This window comes from Rana temporaria, chromosome 1 (genome assembly GCF_905171775.1).
Source record: "Rana temporaria chromosome 1, aRanTem1.1, whole genome shotgun sequence".
NCBI lineage: Eukaryota > Metazoa > Chordata > Amphibia > Anura > Ranidae > Rana > Rana temporaria.
This window is the reverse complement of record NC_053489.1, coordinates 414,601,863-414,626,998: the sequence shown is the minus strand read 5'-3', so window position 1 is coordinate 414,626,998 and position 25,136 is coordinate 414,601,863.

The following is a 25,136-nucleotide window of genomic DNA, read 5'->3' as shown; positions in this document are numbered from 1 at the left end:
ATCTCTTTGGATCTGCCCCATGGTCTGCAATTCTGTGTCAGTATCGAGAGACTGAAGAACTCACTTGGTGTTTTTGTCTCTAACGCATAAGACGCAAGATGTCTTAGGGAGCATGGCCTATCGCCACTCGGAGTGTGGTAACATGTTCCTCCTAGTGTACTTATGCATATATAAAGTTTGGGTTTTCATTCTTATACTGTATGTTCTTCAGAATATTGAAGCTATGTATTGTCAATGCCAAAGTCTTTATTCTGTTTTGTAAAAAACTTGAATACAAATTATTGAAACATAACTGCGCTTTGTGATTAAAAAAAAACTATATAACAAATTCAATAAATGCACTCAACAGCACATCCATATACCAAATGTGATAAGAATCTAAAACCAAATATTGTTATGCTGCGTCTTTAAGAACTTGGTTCAATTGTGCAAATACCGCAACTGTGCAATTCATAATAAACAACTCATATATAATGTTCAAATATCATAAATAGTGCAAATAAATAATTCATCAATACAAATGTTCATAACATTTATCCTAAAATAAAGTTCATTCCATAATATGCAAACATTGCAATATGTGCAAACAGTGGTGAAATAAAACTCTTTAATGAGCAGACAAATTCCTTTGTGGTTTGTATGCAACTCCTCCACGACACATAAATACCAGCCTCTTACCAAAGTGATAGACGCCAGGTTATAGGATGGCAGATAGCGCTTGTTCAATAAAGGCTTATATACTGTGCACTCCTCTTTGGACTGAGCATAATGAACCACAGGCCTCACCCGCAGGGATGTGGTGGACCTGCAAAACATGAATCACAAAAGCCGCATAGTGTAAAACCACATACACCACTTTTACTTAGAAAGGTACTCATAATAAACAAAGCAAACAGAGAAGCATTACAAATGGACCCGGCCACGGATCCTGGCGTGAGGTGACGTCAGCCTTAACTCTGCTCCAACATGTTTCATTGTAGGAAGATGTTCTCAAGGGGATCCCAGTCCATTTGTATTGTTATTCTGTTTGATTTGTGTGTGTGTGTGTGTGTATGTGTATGTATATATATATATATATATATATATATATATATATATATATATGTATGTATGTATATATTGTAGCAGAGCGTCCCAGAGAGAGCCTGGGAAAGTCCTGTTTGGGGTTTATACCTCTCCCAGGCTCCTCTCTTACACGTTCAGGGATCTCTGATCCAGTTCAGGTGTTGTTCCTCTCTCCTAGGTCAATTTAAGCTCACCTGAGCAAACAGCCTTTGCTCTGCCTGGGAAACACAGATAGTGCTGATCTGTGAGAGCAAGAAGGTTGGTGAAAAACTGTTAAGCAGTATTGTGGGGAAGCTGACAAGCTGTAGGCTTGTTCAGCCTGGTAGTTAGGGTATGTATATATTGTATAGTAAGAGCCGAGACACGGCTAGGTTTTTGCAAGAAACTAAATGGGTGGGACTTTAAATGAGGCGCAAGGCATAGAGCCAAGCGCTTCCATCACTTATTGTTCACGGCTAGGTTTTTGTTTAAGTATTTTTGTTCTGGGTTTTTTTTCTGCACACTGTACAGCACCTGTAAATAGACTTTGTATATAACACCAATAAACACCCCACTGTTTTTCACTTATCCCATGGGCTTGGTATCTGTGCCTACTCATCCCAGGGAGCTTTTGTACCTGCTACCTATCCCCCAGGTTACAATATATATATACACACACACAAACACACACACACACACACACACACAGGTGCCTTTTCAAAAAAGAATATCATTAAAAAGTTCATTTATTTCAGTAATTCAATTTGAAAAGTGAAACTCATATATTTTATATAGATGCGTTACACACAGAGTGATATATTTTAAGAATCTCTTTTTTTTTTTTTTTTTATTATGGCTTACAGCTAGTGAAAACCCCAAATTCAGTATCTCGGAAATTTGAATATAACATAAGACCAATAAAAAAAAAAAAAGGATTTTTAATACAGAAATGTTGGCTTACTGAAAAGTATGTCTATGTATGGTATGGTATGCACTATACAAGGAGTCTTCAAACTTTCTAAACAAAGGGCCCCATTTTTGGTGTCAGAGGGCAGAATAGTGTCTCATATCAGTTTGATGAATAGCACCCCAAGGACCAGATAAAGGCAAGCAAAGGGCTGCACCTGGCCCCTGAGCCACAATTTGGAGACCCCTGCACTATACTAATACTTGGTCGGGGGTTTCTTTTGCATGAATTATTGCATCAGTGCGGTGTGGCATAGAGGTGATAAGCCTGTGGCACTTCTGAGGTGTTATAGAAGCCTAGGTTGCATTGATAGCGGCCTTTAGCTCGTCTGCATTGTTCAGGGCATCACCATTAGGCGGGACAGGCAGCCACCTAGGGCGACAGGATGGAGGGGGCAAAAAAATCCTTGGAAACACAGTGACCCCGCACCGCTCGCTACTTTTACACACCATGCTGCACTGAGCAGATTGGAGCTCTATTGCTGGATGCAGAGTGACAGGCCAGAATATGAACTGCGGGAGGAGCGTCTTCTCCCTCAGGCACCACCAGTGTGGAGATCGAGAGGAGCTATGCCTTGCTAGCTCTGGCGCTCCACAGCCTCTGGCAGCCTGTCATAGTGACACAGTGAGAGCGGGTAAAACCAGCTTACACAGGAGTCGGGCTCTATCCTGTCTTCACTGTCCTCCTAACCCCGCCCTCACTGCTTGTCCAATCTGATACTTCCGTTGCACCTAGGATCAAAAATTCTTACACCAGCCCTGGCGTTGTTGGGTCTGGTGTCTCTCATCTTCCTCTCGACAATACCCTACACATTCTCTATGGGGTTTAGGTCAGGCGAGTTTTCTGGCCAACAAGCAAAGTGATATCATGATCATTAAACCAGGTATTGGTACTTTTTGCAGTGTTTTCATGTGCCAAGTCCTGCTAGAAAATAAAATCAGCATCTCCATAAACCTGGTTAGCAGAGGGAAGCATGAAGTACTGTAAAATTTCCTGGTAGAGGGCTGCACTGGCTTTGGACTTGATAAAACACAGTGGACCACCACCAGCAGATAACATGCTCCCTAAATCATCACAGGCTGTGAAAAATGTTGCATTTAATTTGAAAATTAAGGTTCCAGAATCTGAAGATGCACAGAATCCAAGTTGCGTGAGGTCCAGTGTAAACTTTCCACAGCCAGTGATGCTCCCTCACTCCAAAGCACCTTGTTCCCATATTAATGGGGACAAGAGTGTCGTCCCCACAACCCTGGGCTGTGGTTGTGGGGGTCTGCGGGCTGGGGGCTTATTGGAATTTAGAATAGGGGGGCCCTCAGATCCCGGCCCCCCATGTAAATGAGTATGGGGTACATAGTACACAGTGTTAAAAAGTAATAAAATCACAGACAGTTTTTGACAAACACTTTTTTAAAAACAAAAAAACAGTTACCCCGATGTAAATCCAGTGTCAATCACAACGCCCGCCACACACGAAAAAGAAAAAAACTTCCGAATTCATTGACGGCTGACCGCTGAATGCCTCCTCCACCATCTGACAGTTCTTATATAGGTAAGGGTGGGCCCTCCTTCTGACGTCATGCTGGGTTGGTGATGTCACAAGGGGGTGGTGCCACCAGGTGACTTGAAGATCTGGTATTGATTAGGGGTGCAGAATGCACTGTGCAGCAAATGGGGCGAACAGCCAACGTTCGACCCAAACTTATGCTTGGGCCGAACCGTTCGTTCAACTATACACTGACAAGGAGAAAATACTATGGTGTATTTCTTATACCCAGTCAGTAAAAGATATTTCCTGGCCAGCCTCACGTCAGCACAAAATAGCTAATAAAAGGGAGCCTCTCCTACCCCACAAGTTATTTGAGGAGGAATGGGAAAAAACAGAAAGGAATGCAAACATATAGAATCGCTTTTTAAGATTATACCCATTTAAGAACTCAGACGCTGCCTTTAGGGAGTCAGCTCCCTGGGTAGATGCAGCCTTGCAGCGCTTAGCAAGACAGGTAGCCCTGCCATTACAAGATTCTGCAGAGACCCAATGGACAGGCACACAGACACAGATTTAAAGAAGATCTATTCAACTGCAGGCGCAGCCTGCCGCCTAGCCATAGCCCTAACCTTGATCTCCAGGGCTCTAAAGGTCTGGGTCACAAATGTGGAGACGGCAAGCCTCATGACTTTTTCAGTAATGACGTAAAGGGCCCTATGGTTGCGCCATTGGATAGCAGACAGCACCCCAAAACAGTCACTTTGTAACATTCCATACAATGGCAGGATGCTATTCAGGGACACCCTGGAGGAAGCTATCAAACAAGCTACTGGAGAAAAGTCAGGTCTGCTACCACAGAAACCCAAAAGGAGATAGAAAACCGTTTGGTCAGGCCAATCAGAGTTCAGAAGAGCGCATGAGGCCAGGTCATATAGACCAGGTTGAGAATATACGAGACCCCAAAGGAGGGGCTCACAAAGCTCCTTTCTTCGAAATGTGAAGTCCGAAGCTGCTCAGACCGCTAAGAAAGCAGAGAAGTCCTTTTGACGGGTTGACCGCCTGTCCCCTCCAGGTGGGTGCCAGGTTGGCGTCCTTTTGGAAGGTATGGGCAGAGAAAGTCACAGACCAATGGGTCCAGAAAACAATCAAGCAAGGTTGCAAGATAATGTTTCGAGAAAAACCACTGGACATCTTTGTCCAGGCAGAATGGCCACATGACCAGAGGAACAAAGGTGCTTGCAAGAATATGTGACCAAGTTACTTAAAAAAGAAGCAATCTCACCAGATCCTTTAAAGCAGCAGGGAACAGGAGTTGACTCCCCAATTTTTCTGGTGCCCAAAGCATCTGGAGATCTCAGACCGGTCTTAGACCCAAGGTCTTTGAACCACTACATTGATCCCAAGACATTCAAAATGGAATCAATATTTACAAATATATCAATTCTGCAACCAGAGGACAGGTTAATATCAGTCTTTGGATTTGGTCAACACAAGGAAAGGGCATATCTCGCTACCACATCGCAAAGTAGCCGAGCTGGTACCCTGCGTGAACAGCGTGATGGAGTCCTCGTTGCTGTTGGCGAAGGACTGAATGACACTTCTGGGAATGTTCACAGCAGCAATCCCAGATGTTCCCTGGGAAAGATTCCATACAGGGGCATTCCAAACGTCCTTTCTGAACCAGTGGGATGGTGTATCACGGCATCAAAAAATTTCCTACGAAGACGGATCCACCATAGCTTGGCGTGGTGGATAGCGCCAGGGGCTCTGTCGCGGGGCATGCCTCTCAGCCTCGGAGATTTGGTCCAGATAACCTCAGATGCCAGTCTCCGGGGCTGGGGCGCTCACTGCCTCGGCAGACAGGTCCAAGTCAAATGGAGCAGGATGGAGACCAGACACTCCAAACTTTTGAAGTTACAGGCAGCATACCTAGCCCTACTGGCATTCGAGAACCTGATTCAGGGAGCTCGGGTCAAGCTTATGTTGGACAACCGGACAGCGGTCGCATTTCTTTTTTCTTTTTTTTCTTTTATACCACTTCAGTTTTAACTGAGCACTAGAGACCAGCTCATAGTATAATGCTTGCCTTCGTCTCCATTTACAGTTTTGCATCATCTGTGGTAATTTACATAATGTTTATTTCTCGCTCCTTTTTTTTTTCCGCAAGGAAGTAGTTTACTAATACCTTCTCTTTACTGAAGTTCTACATAATCGAACCCCAAAACAATATTACCTTCCACCCCACTCGCCACACCCTCCGCCCCCCCCCCATGTTGTGACTCCCAGGACTCTATAAACATTCTGATACAATTAATTCCGTATGTATTATTATTGTTATGTTTTGCCGTTATGGTAGCCCTATCCAAAAATATTCTTAGTTCTTAGTTGAATGGGCCTGGGTCGTTATTTTCTCAAAATGTTCCACCATCTACCCTCATCCTATGGGTTTCCTCTACTGCATCGATCCATTCCCATATCTGAGGGCTTTCAGCTTCCTGACACTTTTTTGGTATAAGCCTTTTCGCAGCGTTAAGTAAGTGAGGTGTGAGAGACTGCTTGTACTTTTTAATTCCCTCTTGAGTTCCATGGAAGAGGACAACCCAGGGATCTTTTTGATCCCTTTTCCTGTGATCTCTTTTATTTGGCTTAATATGAGATCCCAGAATTTTTGGATTTTCGGGCAGGTCCACCACAGGTGGGCCATCGTTCCCCTGTCTGGGCATCCTCGCCAACACTCAGCCGGCTGACCTGTTCCAAACTTGCTAATTTTGTCAGGTGTGGTATACTAACCTGATATACATTTGTAGTTTATCTCGGAAGTACGCATATCAATAGCAGAAGAGTGGGTCAGTTGCATTAATCTTTCAAAAGTGTTTTTCCCTCTACCAATACCCAACTCCCTTTCCCATTTCTGGACAAAAGGGGGTTCACCCCGTGCCTCTATTTTTATAAGTAATTTATATAATTTTGAGACAGTTCTCTTTGAATTTTCTGTTTTACAAAATTTCTCTAATGGTGTCAACTCCTCCCCTGTCCTTAATGGGCGGGGGGGTGTCGCACAAAATGCTGTAACTGGGAGTACCGCCACCTGTTGAGATTCCAGATATCGGTACTAGATTTCAACTTTTCATAGGTCCTGATTTCACCATATTTTATTATATCACCCAAGTGTAATTTATCTTTTCTAATCCAGTTCCCCCCAATTTTTTTTCCCCCGGTGCAAAATAAGCATTATCTTTTAAATTAATTAATGGGGAGTTGTATTTCATATCCAATTGTGTCTGTGTCCTATCCCACAGTCTCAAAGTGTCTCGTGTTAAATCAAAAGCCTTGTTATTCAGTGCCCGAAATTGTGCAGGTATCCAAATTATGCTACTTAATTGTGCATTAGCTTGTGCTTTTTCTATTTGTACCCATCTTTTCCCTCGCCTATTCCTGGCCCACTCTACCACCCGTGACAAAACCGCTGCGTTATGATATTTCCTTATGTCCGGCATAGCCAGGCCCCCCGATTGCTTATCTTGTTTTAGGATGGAAAGGGAGATCCTGTGTTTTTTATTTTTCCACACATAGTTAATAAGTAATGAGTTTAAAATTCTCAAATATTGTTGAGGTAAAGCTATCGGGATCAATTGGAATTTATAAAGTATTTTTGGTACAAGGATAATTTTCACCATGTTTATGCGTCCTATCCAGGAGATAGGTCTATTTATTATTTTTTTTATATCATTTTTAATCTCGTTGAGAAGAGGCATAAAGTTTATTTTATATATCTTTCTGACCGAATTGGCTAATTTAATACCCAGATATTTAAATTATTTTATCCAGGGGAAAACACAAATCCCATTCAACATCCTCTCTTCCTTTTTATTTAAATTTATGTTTAATATTTCAGATTTATTTACGTTTATCTTAAAATTTGAAATGGCTCCGTATTGTAGTAGTAACTTAGTTAACTTGGGTATTGTATTCAGGGGGTTGGTCATATAAAAAAGGATATCATTGGCAAAGGCTGATAATTTATGTTCTTCATCCTCCACTTTGACCCCGTTAATTTCGGGGTCATTGCGGATCGTGGCTAACAGTTCTCCACACATCCACCAACTGGATATCATGCATCTTACGTTTTAATTTTTTGAGCTGCACGTTCATTGTCTCCTTCGCTCGGGACGTACTGTCATCGCACGGGTTCATACATAAATTGAGATCCCCCATCAAGATCACATGACCCTCCGCAAAATTTTTCAACTTTCCAAGGATTCTATCTACATATTTAATTGAATTTGTATTGGGGGCATAGATGTTTGCTAGGGTATATACGTTATTCCCTAATTTTCCTTTCAGGAATAGAAACCTTCCTTTAGGGTCTGTCAGCCTCGCCTCTAGTGCAAACCCAACCACTCTCGCAAATCCAATCGTTACACACCTAGCACGTTTGGAGATAGAGTCCCCATAAAACCACGTTGGAAACATAGAAGAATATAGTTTAACATTTGAGTCTAATGTCAAGTGTGACTCCTGTAAAAAGACCACATCTGCTCTATAACATTTGATCTCTTCAAGGATCTTATGTCTTTTCCCCGCGGAGTTTAACCCTTTGACATTTTTTGTTTTCCATATGTATATTTAATCGCATTATGCTAATCGCATCTCATTTAAAGTCCCAACCTTCCATTTTTTAAACCCTTTCAGGGATGGAGGCCTGTGGTGGTGCAAACCACATGCCTCATTTAAAGTCCCAACCCCACTTTTTTCTATAACATTAACTAAGGGATGGAGATGCGATTTCAGGAGTGTTACATAATTGCCTCCACAGATCTGCCACCAACAAGTTAATTCATGCATTGTCATTTTTTGACTAGCTGACCCAGTTTGATGTGGTCCGCATCCAGTTTGGTGGTATTTTAGTTTGGTAGGCATGTTTTGGTTTCTCCCCTGTTTTTTGTCTTTTCAGTGCTCTCATTTGCCAGACCAACCATAGATAGGGGCGGTTCTAGGTTGCTTTCTGCTCCCTGTCTATTAATTAGCACACCTGGGTTCCTCCTTTTGGAGGCCTTTAAATTCATAGTTAGGACTGCAGTTACATAGAGTGCCGTGACGTGGCCTGCAGCTTCCCAGACATTTGCAAATGACTGCAACTAAACCTCTGTTTTAATTACATACAGTTAGACAGATGAATTTGGTTTTGTGCTTCTTTGGTTTGGTATTTTTGAGCCTGACTATTATGGTAAGATTTTTTTGTTTTCCATATGTATATTTAATCGCATTATGCTAATCGCATCTCATTTAAAGTCCCAACCTTCCATTTTTTAAACCCTTTGACATTATATGACAGAAACTTTCTCTCTACCATGACTTCCTACTCAGCCATTGCCCTTTACTTATAGAGTCACTGAGAGCCACTTTCCCATCCCCATCTCCCTCCTTTTGATGGAGCTTGTGTATCTGTTCTTGATGCCTCCATGTGGCTCATTTCTTGTTCCCCTTCTGTCGATGTATCTGTATTAGAGGGGTTAAGTTCTCCAGTTCCTTTTTTAGTCGTCCCCTTTTTTTCTGTTTTATTAACGGTGCCCGGGCTCTTAGCACTCCCCTCCTGGGTCGAGTATTGTCTTATTGTGCTAGTGGGGGCCTTATCCTTGGGGATCTTTGGTGCCAAACCCCTTGTTGTCTTGCTCATATTATCTTTATTCCTGGCTCTTATACGTTTCCCCAGTTTTAAAAAAGTTTAGGGATTTATTGTATGAGAACGGGTGGTAAATTCCAGTGCCCCGCGGACATATATTAGTATTAATTGGTGGCAACAGGCTTGCGCTGAGCCCTTATTGGGGGGCACCAGGGTGTTGTTTTCCCGCCCCAGGGCCTAGGGTCTCTCCTGACTATGAGGGAGCACTTCTCTACTCGCCATCTTAAGGGCTTCTGACCCCTATACAGACCCCCCACCCCAGAGTCCTTCTGACCCCAGGTCTCTGCTGTGGTCAATATTTTACCCCACACCCGGCGTATTACGGCTTCCAATCAATAGTACATCAAAACAATGGCCCCATGGGTAGGAAAAACCGAGAGGGAGACAAGAAAAAGAAAAGAAACACTTGCACTTGTCAGGGCTTTTTGCTTAAGCCACCTAGGAGAGCCGATAGAGGTACATACAGGGGAGGGAGCAAAGCACAGAGCCAAACATTAAATCAATGAGCAGCATTAATATCCTTGGTCCTCATATGTTTTTTTTACAATAAAGGGTTAATGAGGGCTCTTCCTTCATCGCCCAACCTTGAATTCACAATAGAGAGCAAGACAATATTGAGCCTAGGGAACGCAGGCAGCGCTATAAAACACCAGCAGCCCAGTCAAATAGTTCATCTCATGCATGAAACCAATGCATCCATCCGCTAGTGACAGTCAGAGACTCATATCTTGATCAAAGGAAAAACACATCGGACCTATCATATCCATCCATCTTTAAGAAACACTGTTTAAATTGCACAAATCTGTATTTTCTCACCACTCCACTGTTCTCGTCTTCTCTGCATGTGGGACATCAGCGTGGGCTACTTCTAACCCAGGGATCTGTGAATAGACTGTGAGTAGGTTACCTGGTCTCTCTGGAGTACGGGGGGGGGGTCTGGTGGGTCCGGTGGGTGCGAGTAGGTGACCGCTGATCCTTGGTTTCCTGGCTCTGAATCCGCTCCTAGCAGCGGTAGATAGAAGGAGGGAGGGTGGATTCCGCGTTGGTACTGCGGGCGGGCAGCGATCAAATGTCAGCGTTGCAGCCTCTCACTCTGCACTGACGCCGCCGGCTTACCATAGCTCCGCTCATCCGGATCGCTCCGACCTTCCTTCCCTGGCATCCAGCGCGGCACAGTCCAACCCCCTCCCTCAGCGTGCATGCATGCGTCACATGCCGCGCGATGTGTGGTTCACTAAGGTTCTCTAAAAATGTATTATATTATAACCAAACGGGGAGGAACCAAGAGCTTGCCACTGCTGCAACTGGCAACCAAGATAATCGTCTGGGCTGAGGCACATATGGAAGCTTTGACAGCAGCCTACATTCCGGGCAGCCAAAATTACATAGAAGACCATTTGAGTCGGAATTTTTCCAACAAAAACATGTGGGCACTCAACAGGGACTATCTGAAAATAATCTTTGCCAGGTGGGGTACACCCTTGGTGGATCTCACGACGACCCCATGGAATGCGCAGGTGCCCCGGTTTGTGTCAAGATTTCACTGCAATGAAGCACTATCTCAAGACGCCTTCTCAATTCCTTGGGAATTTCCCCTAGTCTACCTCTTCCCATCAGTGCCTCTGATAAAAACCCTATTAAAAATTGTGAGAGATAACGTCCATGAAATTGCAATCCTACCCTTCTGGCCATGAAGGCCATGGTTCCCACTGCTCCTGCAGATGGCGTCAGTTCCCCCAATATGGCTGCCGCTGAAGAGGGACCTTATACAGCAGGACCATTGGAATCAAACCAACCCAGGCAGATTGCAACTGACATCATGGCTGTTGAATCAGCCAGACTGCAATCTCAAGGCATCTCAGAGGAGGTAATCTCGACACTATTGAAGTCAAGAAGGGCCACGACTAATGCCACATACACCAGGATTTGGAGGAAGTTTACAGCATTCGCTTCACAACAGAAATTCTTCCCATTGTCTGCAAACATTGCGCAGGTGCTAGAGTTTTTACAGTCAGCACTAAGGAGGGGCTTTATAACACCATAAAGGTACAGGTGTCAGCCTTATCTTGGTTCACAGGCCACAAGTGGACAGACGAGCCACTATCAAAGCAATTTCTTAGAGCGGCCATAAAATGGGACCACCAATGAGGCCCCTGTTCCCAGCCTGGGACTTGGGTACAGTGCTAAGAGCTTGCTATGGTTCCTGACAGTCAAGCTGATTTTTCTCACAGCCATAACGTCAGCAAAGAGAGTTTCAGAGCTGGCAGCTCTATCCTGAAGAGATCTTTTTTGCATCATTCTCCCGTACAAAGTAATCCTAAGGCCCTCACTGGCCTTAACCCCTAAGGTGCTTTACAAGTTCCATGTAAATTGGGAGGCGGTCCTACCTAGCTTCACTCAACCACCGAGTCAAGAGGATCTCAGACCATTGGACATGGTCAACTTATTTTCAACATACATACACTGTTCTCTGCAGATGCGCAAAACTGATTCTTTGTTTGTTCTACCATCCGGACCTAGGAGAGGAGAAGCGGCATCAGCTAGAATCATAGCTACCTGGATCACCAAGGTCATAAGCCTTACAGGGGCTGACGCTTCCACAAGTTTTTAGAGATCATTCAACAAGAGGGGTGGCAGCCTCATGGGCAGCTTCGGCTAAAATATCGGTTGAAGACATAGTTGGAGCTCCTGCGAAACTTTCGCTAAACATTACAGTTTGGATGTCACGGTGGTTAGTGCATCAAATTTTGGAAACGCAGTGGTGTCAGCACCCTTCCAAGCAAACAAATATATTCACTAAAGCAGCATTACCAGTTGTTTAAGTTTTTGTTATCCCACCCTATATCGGCTAAATCAAAACCCATTGTGTGCTGATGTGAGGCTGGCCAGGAAAACGGAAAATTGTTACCAATACTTACTGTAATTTTCCTTTATGGGCCACAGATGAGGTTAGGGGCTGTGATTTGAAGCAAACATTCAACAGAATAGGTGACATAAATATTAGGACCCATTCACACAGTGGGGTTTATTTACTAAAGGAAAATAGGAAAATAAAAAACAGAATTTTTGCTTGCACATGATTGGATGGTAGAAAGCAGCAGAGCTTCCTCTCATTTTAGAGTTTCCCCTCAGATATAGAGCAACTGCACCAGCAGTGCACATTGTATTTGCCTTTAGTAAAACCTCAATGCATTCTGCTGCCAAGAATATCAAGAATTCTGTATGCACAAATTTTGTTCAGTCGTGGTACATTCAAATGCATGAATATGGATGTTAATGCATGACTCGGCACAAAGGAACTGGGGTAAAAGGGGACCCTTATTATGAATTGATATTCCCTCCTTTGTCCCTCACAAAATTTGCTCTGTAATTACTGCAAGTATATAAGTGGAGCTCGCATTTTAAAATGGTACTATTTTGATTTCAATACCCACTGTAACTTTGGTACTTCAATAATGTATTTACTGTTATTTGTATTCAATAATTTAGTAATGAATGTCTATTACACTTCTTAGATCCAGTTCCATTGAAAAAATGCATCTATTTTTGTGAGCTAACACTGAAAAATGATGTTATGGAGAGATTAATAAGATTTCATTGAAAGTCCATTAGTTAAACGTAATTGCATTTCTCGATACAACTAATTTAGAATGCTTGAGTAAGTAATGTTTTGTTATAATGTGGCAGAGTTTCAATTTTTCATGAAATGTGGGTAATTTGTCAACATGCTTTCCTCAAAAGACTCTTTAAACATGCAGCTTAAACATAATTGTTAAATATAAAAACAATACTTTTAATGTGCTTAAAATAAATTATCTGGAGAAATAATTTGTTTGATACTTGCAGTTTTTATGACAAGAACAATATCATTTAGAAAATAAGCCTTTACAATAATTACTTATTTGGTAACATACCGTAGTCCATAGGGCATTTATGAACAATTACTCAACAAAATTAATCAAATACTAACTTTTGCCTTCAGACACTTCATTACCATTAAAGCGTATCTAAACCCCAAAACAAAAATGTAATAAATGCATATATATATATATATATATATATATATATATATATATATATATATATATATATATATACAGGACTTTTTTTCAGGGGGAACTTGGGAGAACTCAGTTCCACCACCTTTGGCTCAGACCCTTTGGTGCCTGCTCACCACCAGGCCCGTCGCAACAGGACAGGCAAACGAGGCAATTGCTTGGAGCCCCGAGCTAGAAAGGGGCCCCCAAGCTGGCTCGTCTGTCTGCCTGTTTTCTAAACTTTTCCCCACTTCCACTTGCTTACAGAGTGGGTCTATTATTGTCCGGTGCCTCATCTGGTCAACACAGAGGCCGAGGAGGGGAGCACAGCAGAGGGACTATTTCTTCATTTTCGGGCACATGTACATCATGCCGCCCCACTATTCTATGAGTCCCGGCTGGCGGAGTGATACAGCTGTGCTCCGTTTGTGTCCTGACTGCTTCTCTGAAGAGATGTGAAGAAGTTGAGCGGCTGGAGATCGGGGGAGCAGGAGGAGATCGTGGCTGCACTGGACACAGTGAGTGGGAATAGATGAAAGAATACTCACTGTGTCCTATTATTTATCTCACAGCAGGTTAGGTTACAATCATCACACAGGCAGCACAGCAGGGTCTCTGTCATGGCTCTGTGTCACATTGCTTTTGGGTGCTGACTTTGTTATGGTTGTACTGTTACAGTCTGTTATATACAATACAGCCATAAGTTAACTAAGCCAGCACTCAACAGCCATGTGGCATAGAGCCATGATAAAGCTATGATAGAGCTATGATAGAGCCCCTGCTTACTGTGCTGCCTGTGTGATAATTGTAACCTGATGATAATAAGAAACATGCTACTTTAAACTTAGTTTAGGGGTGCAGTAAACGTGCAGCGGAGCTGAATTTTTACTGCCCCCAAACCTATCCCCTTTAACTGCTTCCCATCATCACTGACTTGGAAGGGTGATATCTTGGTCATCACTACAGCAATGATCGAGATATCATTTTTTAGCCCCAGCAATTCTGTACAAGAAGCCCCTGGATTACTTTTACAGGCAGTGGAAGGGGGTTCCACCACAGCCTTTACTGCTTTTAAGATGTGACCAGTAGCGTCCAGTTACTGGGACACAGTGAGAGGAATGGATGTTGTTCCTCCCACCGTGTGACGTCAGAAACCAGAAGTGACGAAGATTTGATCACTTCTGGTTTTAGTCTCATGTAAAGAAGCCATTACCGACTTAAACAAGCATCTGATCAAACTGATCTTAGCTTGATCAGATGCTTTGGAGGCCAGATGACAGATATGGGGTCTAAAAAACCCCAGATCTCTCTATAAAGAGGACCTGTCATGATCCATGTTATCACAAGAAATGTTGTCCATCCCTCGTGAAAGCAAAAATTACCAAAAAAAATTAAAGATACAGTGTAAGGTGTTTTTTGTTTATTTTTAATAAATAACATACAATTTAAAAGAAATTTAAACTGACCCCTGCTCTTTCATGCATACTAATTGCAAACGCATACGTTGGCGCCACACACATATGTAAATAGCAACAAACCTGCATTTTGCTTCAAGTCAGGGTCAGGAGTTGGGCCGGGGGTGGGGGAAAGGGCGTGGTTGAAGGGGGCCCTGTCAGATAGGCCCATGATTTCTAACAGCGGCCCTGCTTATTCACACAAGATGAGAGCCTCGGCCGCTCTGGACAAAGCACCGGACTGTTTAAGTTAAGAAGTGGGTGATTGGCTGCTATGCAGCGGGGCGGTCCCAGCAATCAATCACTCACTTTTAACATGAAAAGTCCTGCCCGTTGTCCAGGGCTGCCGTGCTTCTCATCGATTCGTGTGTGAATAAGGTAATGCTCTGTGAGGAGGGGGAGCGCTGTGCTGTTATGGGGACAGGAGTCTACTATCGAGGGGGGTCTGTGATGAGGGGAAAAGTCTGTGAGGGGGGGGGGTCAGTCTGTGATGTGGGGTCAGTCTGTGATGTGGGGTCAGTCTATGATGGGGCACCAGTGTGATGGGGGGTCAGTCTATGATGGGGCACCAGTTTGTGATGGGGCACCAGTTTGTGATGGGGCACCAGTTTGTGATGGGGGATCAGTCTGTGATGGGGGGTCAGTCTGTGATGGGGGGTCAGTCTGTGATGGAGGCACCAGTCTGTGATGGGGGGGTCAGTCTGTGATGGGGTGGGTCTGTCTGTGATGGGGGGGGGCAGTCTGTGATGGGGGATCAGTTTGTGATGGAGGCACCAGACTGTGATGGGGGGGTCAGTCTGTGATGGGGGCACCAGTCTGTGATGGGGGCACCAGTCTGTGATGGGGGCACCAGTCTGTGATGGGGGCACCAGTCTGTGATGTGGGGCAGTTTGTGATGGGGCACAAGTCTTTGACGGGGGCACCAGTCTGTGATGGGGGGCACCAGTCTTTGAGTGTGAGTGAACTTAAACTGTATCGCTATGTTGTGGTTCCTGTAGGTTTTGTGGAGGGGGGGGGGGTTGGGGGGCCTCTATGTCCATTTTGCTTGGGGCCCCCAAATTCCTTCAAACGGCCCTGCTCACCACAATCACTTGTAAACACAGAAGTCTGGTTTCTGTGTGTACAAGTGACAGCTCTACACTCTGTGTGTAACCCCCTGAACTCTAAACTGTATGTAATGCAGTCCTGGTATTTAACCCTTTCATGCCTATGCCTATGTATGACATTTGGTGTTTACAAGTTAAAATCCATATTTTTGGCTAGAAAATTACTTAGAACCCCCAAACATTATATATATATTTTTAGCAGAGAATCTAGAGAATAAAATGGCGATTGTTGCAATATTTTATGTCATACGGTATTTGTGCGGCGGTGTTTTAACACAACTTTTTGGGAAAAATTTACTTTCATGAATTTTAAAAAAATGAAAAAGTAAAATTAGCCCAATTTTTTTGCATTTGTGAAAGATGATGTTATGCCGAGTAAATAGATACCAAGCATGACACGCTTTATAATTGCACGCACTCGTGGAATGGCGACAAACTACGGTAACTAAAAATCTCCATAGGCGACGCTTTAAACTTTTTTTACGGTTACCAGGTTAGAGTTACAGAGTAGGCCTAGTGCTATAATTATTTCTCTCGCTCTTACGATCGCGGCGATACCTCACATGTGTTATTTGAACACCGTTTTCATATGCGGGCGCGACTTCCGTATGCGCTTTCTTTGCTGCGCAAGCTCGCGGGGAGGGGGGCGCTTTAAAAAAATGTTTTTTTTGTTTTCTTATTTATTTATTTATTTTTTCTAATATTAAATTTTTTTTTTTTTTTTTTTTACATTTTGATCACTTTTATTGCTGTCACAAGGAATGTAAACATCCCTTGTGACAGCAATAGGTGGTGACAGGTACTCTTTATGGAGGGATCGGGGGTCTAAAAGACCCCCGAGCCCTCCTTTGCACTTCAAAGTATTCAGATCGCCGAAAACGGCGATTCTGAATACTGTGTACTTTTTTAAATCCGGCGCCATTGGCATCTGAGAAACCTGGAAGTGACGTCATGACGCCGCTTCCGTGGTTTCAATGCGGACACTGAATCAAAGCCGTTTACGGCTTTGTTTCAGAGACGCTGGAGGCGCCGGATCGTGGATCGGGTCTCCCGGTGGGACGGGAGGCCCGGTCAGAGCGGCGAGAGGCGGCGGGAGGGGGGGATGTCCCCTCCCGCTCCTTCGGCATAACAACCGAGCGGCTTTTAGCCGCATCGGTTGTTATGTTTGGAAAGCCGATCGCCCGCTCTAAACAACGGTACCGGGATGATGCCTGCGGCTGCAGGCATCATCCCGGTATAACCCCTGAAAGCCGAGGACGCATATATGCGATCCGTCGGCGTGAAAGGGTTAATGCCCCTTTAAGACCCTTCTACTGTTTTTGAAATCTGAACGGGGTCGTGGTTGAGTTCCTGCACCTATTTTCTGAGAAAAAAAGCTCTGTATATATATATATATATATATATATATATATATATATATATATATATATATAGAGCCATAAACAACAAAAGGAATGCAGCCACCACAGCTATGTACTGCTGGCAATCAATTATGCCTCGTACACACGATCGGATTTCGCGACAGGAAAAGTGCGATGTGAGGTTTTTGTCAGGTTTATGCTCCATCACACTTTTTCTGTCAGTTTTCCTGCCAAGAAAAGAGCAGGATCTCAATTTTCGTGACAGGAAAAATTCCTATCGCGAATCGCGTTCGTCGCGTTGCCAATCTACCAGATTGAAATTTGCTGGCACAACACCCAAAATTTACTGGCACAGGCAAATTTTTACTGCCATTTTACAAAAGTTACAAAATTATAGTTTTAAGTGCAAATTTCAGTATTTAGGCTACAAACAAGTACACTATGCTGTTATTTTCGATATAATAAAGGTCCATCGGTTCTGTTCACCATCACCTCCTGCCCCCGCCACCTCCTGCCACCAGCTCCTGCCCCACCACCATCGCCTCCTGCCAGCTCTTGCCACCATCACCTCCTGCCCCACCACCACCTGCACCCACCAGCTCCTGTCACCACCACCACCATCACCTCCTGCCAGCTCTTGCCACCATCACCTCCTGCCACCACTAGCCCCTGCCACCATCACCTCCTGCCAGCTCTTGCCACCATCACCTCCTGCTCCCACCACCACCACGTCCTGCCACAATCACCTACTGCCACCACCAGCTACTGTCAGCTCTTGTCACTATCTCCTCCTGCCACCATCACCTCATTCACCATCACCTCCTGGCTCCTTCCCCCATCACCTCCTGCCCCCACCAGCTTCTTTATTACCTTAAAGCACTCTGAGAATGCAGGCTTGCCCTGAGCTGGTCCACTTGTGCTGTGGGGGCTGGGCTGCTCCGGGCTGCTCCTTCAATTCCCGCTTTGCTCTTGCTAATTTTAAAGGCAGGCGGCGGCAGTGCAAAAATGCTCTACGATAATTGGCTGCGCGGCGGGTGGTGGGCTGGGCGGGCAGAGGCTATGCAGGACTTGGACTCTGCAGCTCAGATTCGACTCTTCTCTGCGATATCTGGAATTGCGCATGCGCAGTTCGGACCCAAGCTGATCGCCGCCATTTTTACTGGCACATTTCCCTTACTGCAGACTTTTATGAACAGGGAAAAATGTCTTTTATTTACGATCTGTCCATAATTCTACGGACGGTTGGCAACACCGCATTCGTCTGTATGCAATTACGACGCACAAAAAAAAAAACGCTCATGCTCAGAATCAAGCATGAGACGGAATCGCTCGTCACACTGCAAATTATTGGATCTTTTAATGCAGTGCATTCTTTTCTTCTTTATAATGCTAGAATAAAGAAGTTGTTTTGCTGATGATATTCATACAGTTCTGACAAACTTATTTCTTTATTATTTCCTGTGATCTCATGAATAATCTTTTTCATTTTTAAAGCCATAGCTTCATAATAATGTTTATAAATTATTTTTATAGTCATCTATTTCCCTTTTTTTATTTTAATCCAGATCTCCATTTTTTTGGATTATTTTTAAATTATTTTCTAGTGATCTCCATAATCCCTTTTTTTTCGTGTGTCAAGTTACTACAACAACATTATTATCTTGTATTTTTAAACCTCAAGGAGGTTGGTTGGTGTCCCTTGTTAATTTGATATTGTATTTTTGAAATGTATCTGCCTACTCACAAACTGTAATTTTTTAAAGAAAAACACATAGGCAAGTATTTGCTGAAATAAAAATAACCATTTATTCTGACTCATAAAGAAAATAAAGAGGAAGGCAATGATGGATAAACTGATGGAGTTTGTAAAGTCTTTGGACCCCAGGCCAGACATCAAATTTTTGGAAAAGCAAATTGGTAGCCTGAGGAGTCAATACAATAGGGAGTACAATCTAGTCATGGACTCCGAGAGATCAGGAACAGCAGCAGATTACATATATGTCCCCAGTCTGTGGTACTACAACAGCATGTGTCTTCTGTCAGACCAGACTGATCCAAGGCCATCATTTTCTTGTCTTCTTTGCACGCTTGCTTCCACGCTGTGACGTTGTGGCAGGAGGAAGAGGTGGAGGAGGAGGAGGAGGATGGTGGAGCTCACAAGGGTGGGTATCTGAAATCAGTAGGCTCCTCAACCCCTTATTTAGGGTTTGGACAATGATATCCTCACTGATGAGGAGTTGGTCCTGCTCCATTTCATAAAATTTTGCTTCCACCTGGCAGCATAGGCCTCATGAGCATTGGGGGCGGCTCTCAGGGCCTGACTAGCCTCCTTAATGAGGCAGGGTGCTGCCACCTCCATGTTCCTCCCCCTCTTGGGCATTATTTTTGGAAGGTGGAGGGGAGACACCTGTGATTGGGTGTGATGACTGGGCCCGGCCATCTCCTGGCTGGCACTTACCCCCGCCACCTCATGGTTGGCACTTACCCCTGCCACCTCCTGGCTGGCACTTGCCCCGCTACCTCCTGGCTGCCACCTTTTACATTTTCATTCAGGCTGATGTCTTCCTGTGTAAAAAAAAGGGACATAGTGTTAGTTTTTGGTTCATCAATCACACACAATTTTCAGCTCATGACTATTTCAAATTGAATGTTAATAAATAGAAAAAGCAGTTTTCATTCTTGTCCCAATCATTTTTGGCCACACCTGTCTATTGATATGTAAATCACTTTTTGGTAAATCATGAATTTGTTATCAATAATAAAATCTAGTTTACATCATTAATATTAGGACAATCATTTTTTTTAAATACTATACCTGGCTCCAGCTGGGATCCTCCTCCTTCTTCCAGGATGGAAGGCCCTGGTTGGTCCTGGGATGCCTCAGCTGGGGTGGAACAAGGGTGGAGGGAAGGGGGGCTGGCAGAGTAGAAAGTGATGGCCTCACTTCAGGCGTTTCATTCCCAATATACAAGACTTAGGCTTCCTTCAAAAATACAAAGTTTATTCTTCAAGATAGACAAGCAATAAGACAATGCTTACATATTGGCAGCTGGTAACACATGGCAAGATGGTAATTCATAAGGTTTCAGAAGGAGGATCTCTGCTGGGTTTCCATAGTGAAAGCTTCCTGCTGGGTGGGCTTCCTACCCCCATCTCCCTGCAGGGTCGGGTGACCCCTGAGGTCCTAACTAGCTACTCAAACCACATGGATTCTTATACTGTTCTGAAAGCCAAGCTAAGCATATTTTCATTTAGAATAGCTCCAAGAAAGGTGATGCTACTGTCATAAACGTAACACCCACTTGTGTATATTAAGTAACATTACTCCACCCATTGTCTTGACGTAGAACTTCAAGAATAGATGTAACCTACACAGCAAATTACCTTTTCTCTTCTCCTCAGCAACCTTCAAAATTAACATGTTTCAATAGAGATGTCAGAAACTTTTATCACATAAAATAGTAATAAATTCTAAATCTAACAGACGTGCTGCTTGTGGAGCAACAATCTCCTCATTTCACAAGTACAAGTGCACAAATATAAATCCAGGACATCATGGTGTTTAGTCGGGATTTAGAAACCATTAAACAAAAAAGCAAGGATGTTGAACAAAAACTGAAGAACATGATTGATGTTTTAGGAAGAATCTAAATAACCCCAAAATGCCACCATTTTTTTTTGTTTGCCAATTTTCCCAAATTTTTATACATTTTGAAGATGCACACAGTGGGGCAGATCCACAAAGCACTTACGCCGGCGTATCTCGAGATGAGCGGCGTAAGTGTAAATATGCGCCGTCGTATCTATGCGCCGTATCCCCAAAACGAGATACGCCTGAAAAATAGATTTTTCCGACCGACGTAATTTTTCTACACCGGCGCATCGTGGGCGCAAAAATACGCTGGACGCACCATTATTTTGCTATGCAAATATGCAAATGAGGGAGATACGGCGATCCACGAAAGTACGTTTGTCCGGCACAGGCTTCGCGCTATGTGCGTAAGCTGTACGTCCGGTCTAAAGTTACCCCTCATAAAAGCAGCTTTAACTTTGCACCAGATGTGTGCAGGTCAGCTTCAGCAGCACCGTTAGGGACGAGCTGAGCAGCCACACTTGCAGGACAACAATCTGTATGCCAACATGCCAGGGGCATCCATGGTCATAGCTATACTACTGGCTTTAGATGCGCATAGAAGGAGGAGGGCACGGAGGAGGAGGGCACGGGAGAGGATATACCGACCGCGCATAAACGTCTTTGGAATGGGTGATTCGGAGGTGTATCGCATCTTCAGATTCAGCCCTGCTGCCATCCTGGATCTAACCACAACCATGAAAGATGACATCACCAGCCAGACACGACGCTCACATGCAGTGCAGCCACTGGTCAAGGTACTGGCAAAACTCCATTTCCTTGCCAGTGGCTCGTTTCAGCATACAAGTGGAGTCGTGGCTGGGATGGCACAATCCTCCATTAGCAGACGTGTGCACCAGGTTGTCCCCGCAATCCTCAGATGCATGGCCAACCAAATCATCAGACCCACCCAGGAGCACCTGCGGGTGAAGGCAATGCGTGATTTTTACAAAATTGCAGAAATCCCACGTCCCGTGGGGGCCATTGATTGCACACATGTGACACTACGGCCCCCCCATGACACGCTACATATACCGTCAAATCCCAATCCCAACAGAATTTGAACAGAACGTGTATGGGGACAGCTGGCTGGTTGGTGAGTGACATGGGTGTCAGGCATGTCTGTCCCCCCCATGATGCAGACATCATGAGGGGCACATGCACGACTAACATCCTCCTGTCTTTTCCCTTCCAGGTGACTCTGCATATGCACTTGGACCCCATCTCATGACTCTATTCCGGAATCCCCAAACCCCAGGAGAGCAAAGATACAATGAAGCACACGCACGTACCCGTGGAGTGGTGGAACGCACCTTTGGCCTTCTGAAATCCCGTTTCCGATGCCTGGATAAGTCCGGGGGGACCCTGTTGTATTCCCCAAACTTCGTGTGCCAGATCATCGGGGCATGTTGCATGCTGCACAACTTCGCCGTGAGAAGGGGCCTGGAGATTGACATATGTGATGACCTGACCCCCGAACCAGACAATCCCCCCATAACCGAGGCTACCCCCTCTTCTGAGGGAGCAGCAGTCAGGAGATGCCTCGCAGTAAGCATCTTTGCACGTTAAACACACACATTAATCATGGCACAATGAGAATGCACACCACTGTGGTCCCTAGCACACACACCCCACATCCTCATCAAATTGGATTAGCCCAAGTCCACCATTCAGGACTTGTGAGCAGCAACGCCACTCCAAGGCTCCAATTATGTTGCTGTACATTCATACACCATTCACACGGACCTGGGGATCACTTCTCCCTGGTACTGGGGTTCCCTTCTCCACCACAACCGAGGGTGACACCCCTTTTCCGGCAGGAATGTCACCCCCACATTCAAACATCATTCACACTGTAGCCTGCCTGGGCTACACAAAAAAAAACTAATAACATGAGGAAAATAACAAAGAAACATAAAACACTTATCACCTGAGTAAAAAAATAAATAAAAAACTACCGGCGCTGCCATGCCCCACGCCTGCGGCGGCCACGGCCCCGGCTATTCAGGGGAGACTTATGGGGGGGGGAAATCAGGAGAAGGAGGAGCATCCCCTGGTCTCTGCCCACCTGGGGGCCTGCCCTCCAACGCCAGGGCGATGCGTGTGAGGACCGCATTGGTGTCCTCCTGCAGCCTCACCCCCGCCTGGATGGCTGCCGTGTTGACCCGGACAGCCTCGGTCAGGGCGCGCAGCTTCTGACCAACGCCTGCTGTGGTGGCCTGCATATCAGCCAAGCAGGTTATCACAGCCGAGGAGTTACATGCCACATCCTGCACAGACTCCTTTATGGAGGCCATGCTGTCTGACATGCGCTCCATACACTGGGCAACCTGACCCAGATGGCGGGTCTGGCGGGCCTGGTCCCTCTGCAGGTTTTTAGGCAGAACTTCTGCCACCCCCTTGTCTTCCTGGTGGCCTTCCTGGCTCCTGATGTGGCTTTGGGCCTGGGAGAAGAGGAGACCCTTGGGGGGGAAGCCCTGTTGGGGGAGGAGCGGGAGGGGCTACCCCTGATGTAGGCCTGACTGGTTTCCAGCCCTAGGGGTAGACTCCTCTAAATGGAGAAGGACCTCATTGCCACTCAGCACCTCCTCCTCCTCCTCCTCAACCTCCTCCTGAGGAGAGCTGGGGCCACTCCCCTCCACAGATGACTCCTGACTTGCCTGGAGGTCTTCCTCAGACTCATGTCCGGGGGAGGCTGTGGACTGGCCAGATGGCCCAGCACCCTCCTGCACATCTGTGGATGACACAAAACATTCACAGGTTGGAGGATCCACACACTTGTCACATATTCCCTTCCCCCCCACACATGCTACACACCAGATAGAAAAAAAATCACTTACCTGTACTCAAGGCATCTGCAACGGAGTCAAATCCAGGCACTTCCTCCACTTGATGCCTGTGGAGGCACTGGGCAACCACCCGCTCCTCAGCATTGAGCCTAACAGTAGTTGCTGGTCCCCCTCCAGTGCCCCTGGCATGAGTGGCAATCTTAGCCAGCTTACCTCGGACGACACGCCTGAGATCATTGATCTTTTTCAAGATCTCATTGGGGGTCCTGGTCTCACTCCCCAATGCATTAACATCGTCTGCTATCAGTTGCAGGATCTCCGTCCTCCTGGCCTTGGTGGTATTCACACTCTCAGGCCCATGGAGGTACCTATCATACAGGGTCATGGCCCTGACAATGATAGCCCTCTCCTGGGGGGAGTAATTCAGCTTCCTCTTCTTGGGTGCTGCAGACATCTCTCCAAAAAACACACCGACAAAAACCAACAAACACCAACAAACAGAGGAACAAAAGCACCTTGCTTCAGGGGGGGAAACAAGAGGATGTACTTTTGCACTGGACGGGCGCATGTTTGGGCGTATTTATGGCCTGGGCGTATCTCACTAATTACGCCGGGCCTAGTTCGAATCTCACTGATTACGCCGGGCCGAGTTGTGAGCATGCGCAGAGAGGCGCTGAACATAGTCAGCGTCATTGCGCATGCGCCGTCCGTCCGCCCTTCATTTGCATGGGGTCACGGCTCATTTCAATGGAACACGCCCACTTCCTTCCCAATTTCAATTACGCCGGCTTACGCTTCGGAATTTACATTGCGCCCGGCGCATCGTCGGGCGCAGATTCTATGAGGATATGGTACTTACCTCTCTAAGTTGAGCCGGCGTAACGGAAATGAGATGCGCTACGCCGGTCTATATATGTGCCGATGTACGTGGATCTACCCCAGTGTGTCAAAATGTGGTATCTGCCATCACGGGATATCAATGTATGTGTTTTGTGGGTGCAACCCCTTCCTCGCAACTCAAGTAGGTGAGAGGAAGGTGTTGTACCCCCAAAACACATCCATTGATCCCCCATGATGGGAGATAGCACATGTTGACATTAGGCATGTGATCAGGAGGGAAACTCCCTATTTTGAATCCGTATTTATGTGCATCTTCAAAATTTGGCTTTTACATCTAATGAAGGCAACAGCAACACATTGTTGACATACTATGATGTCTGATATTGCCTTCACATTTTGTACGTTGAACTTTGTAAGTTCCAGAGTTTTGTATGTTATGTTTTGAAACATGCCTGTTATAGCAAACAAAAAAAAGTTAATTAAACACAGATGTATATTTTTGGAAATAATGTTTTATAACTCACATGCAGGGGCGTTGGGAGGGGGTAGCTGGAGCCCCGAGTGTGCCCCCGAAAAAGTCCAGAGTCTCAATAATCCCTAATAGCATTATTAGCCCCGAGCCATTTACATGGGCAACGGGGAACGATCTCCCGCTTATGCGAGTGACGTACAATCAGCCCCACCTCCGGGACCCGGCTTCTTTGATGGACGTCCCACTGGTCCAATGCCGAGAACGCG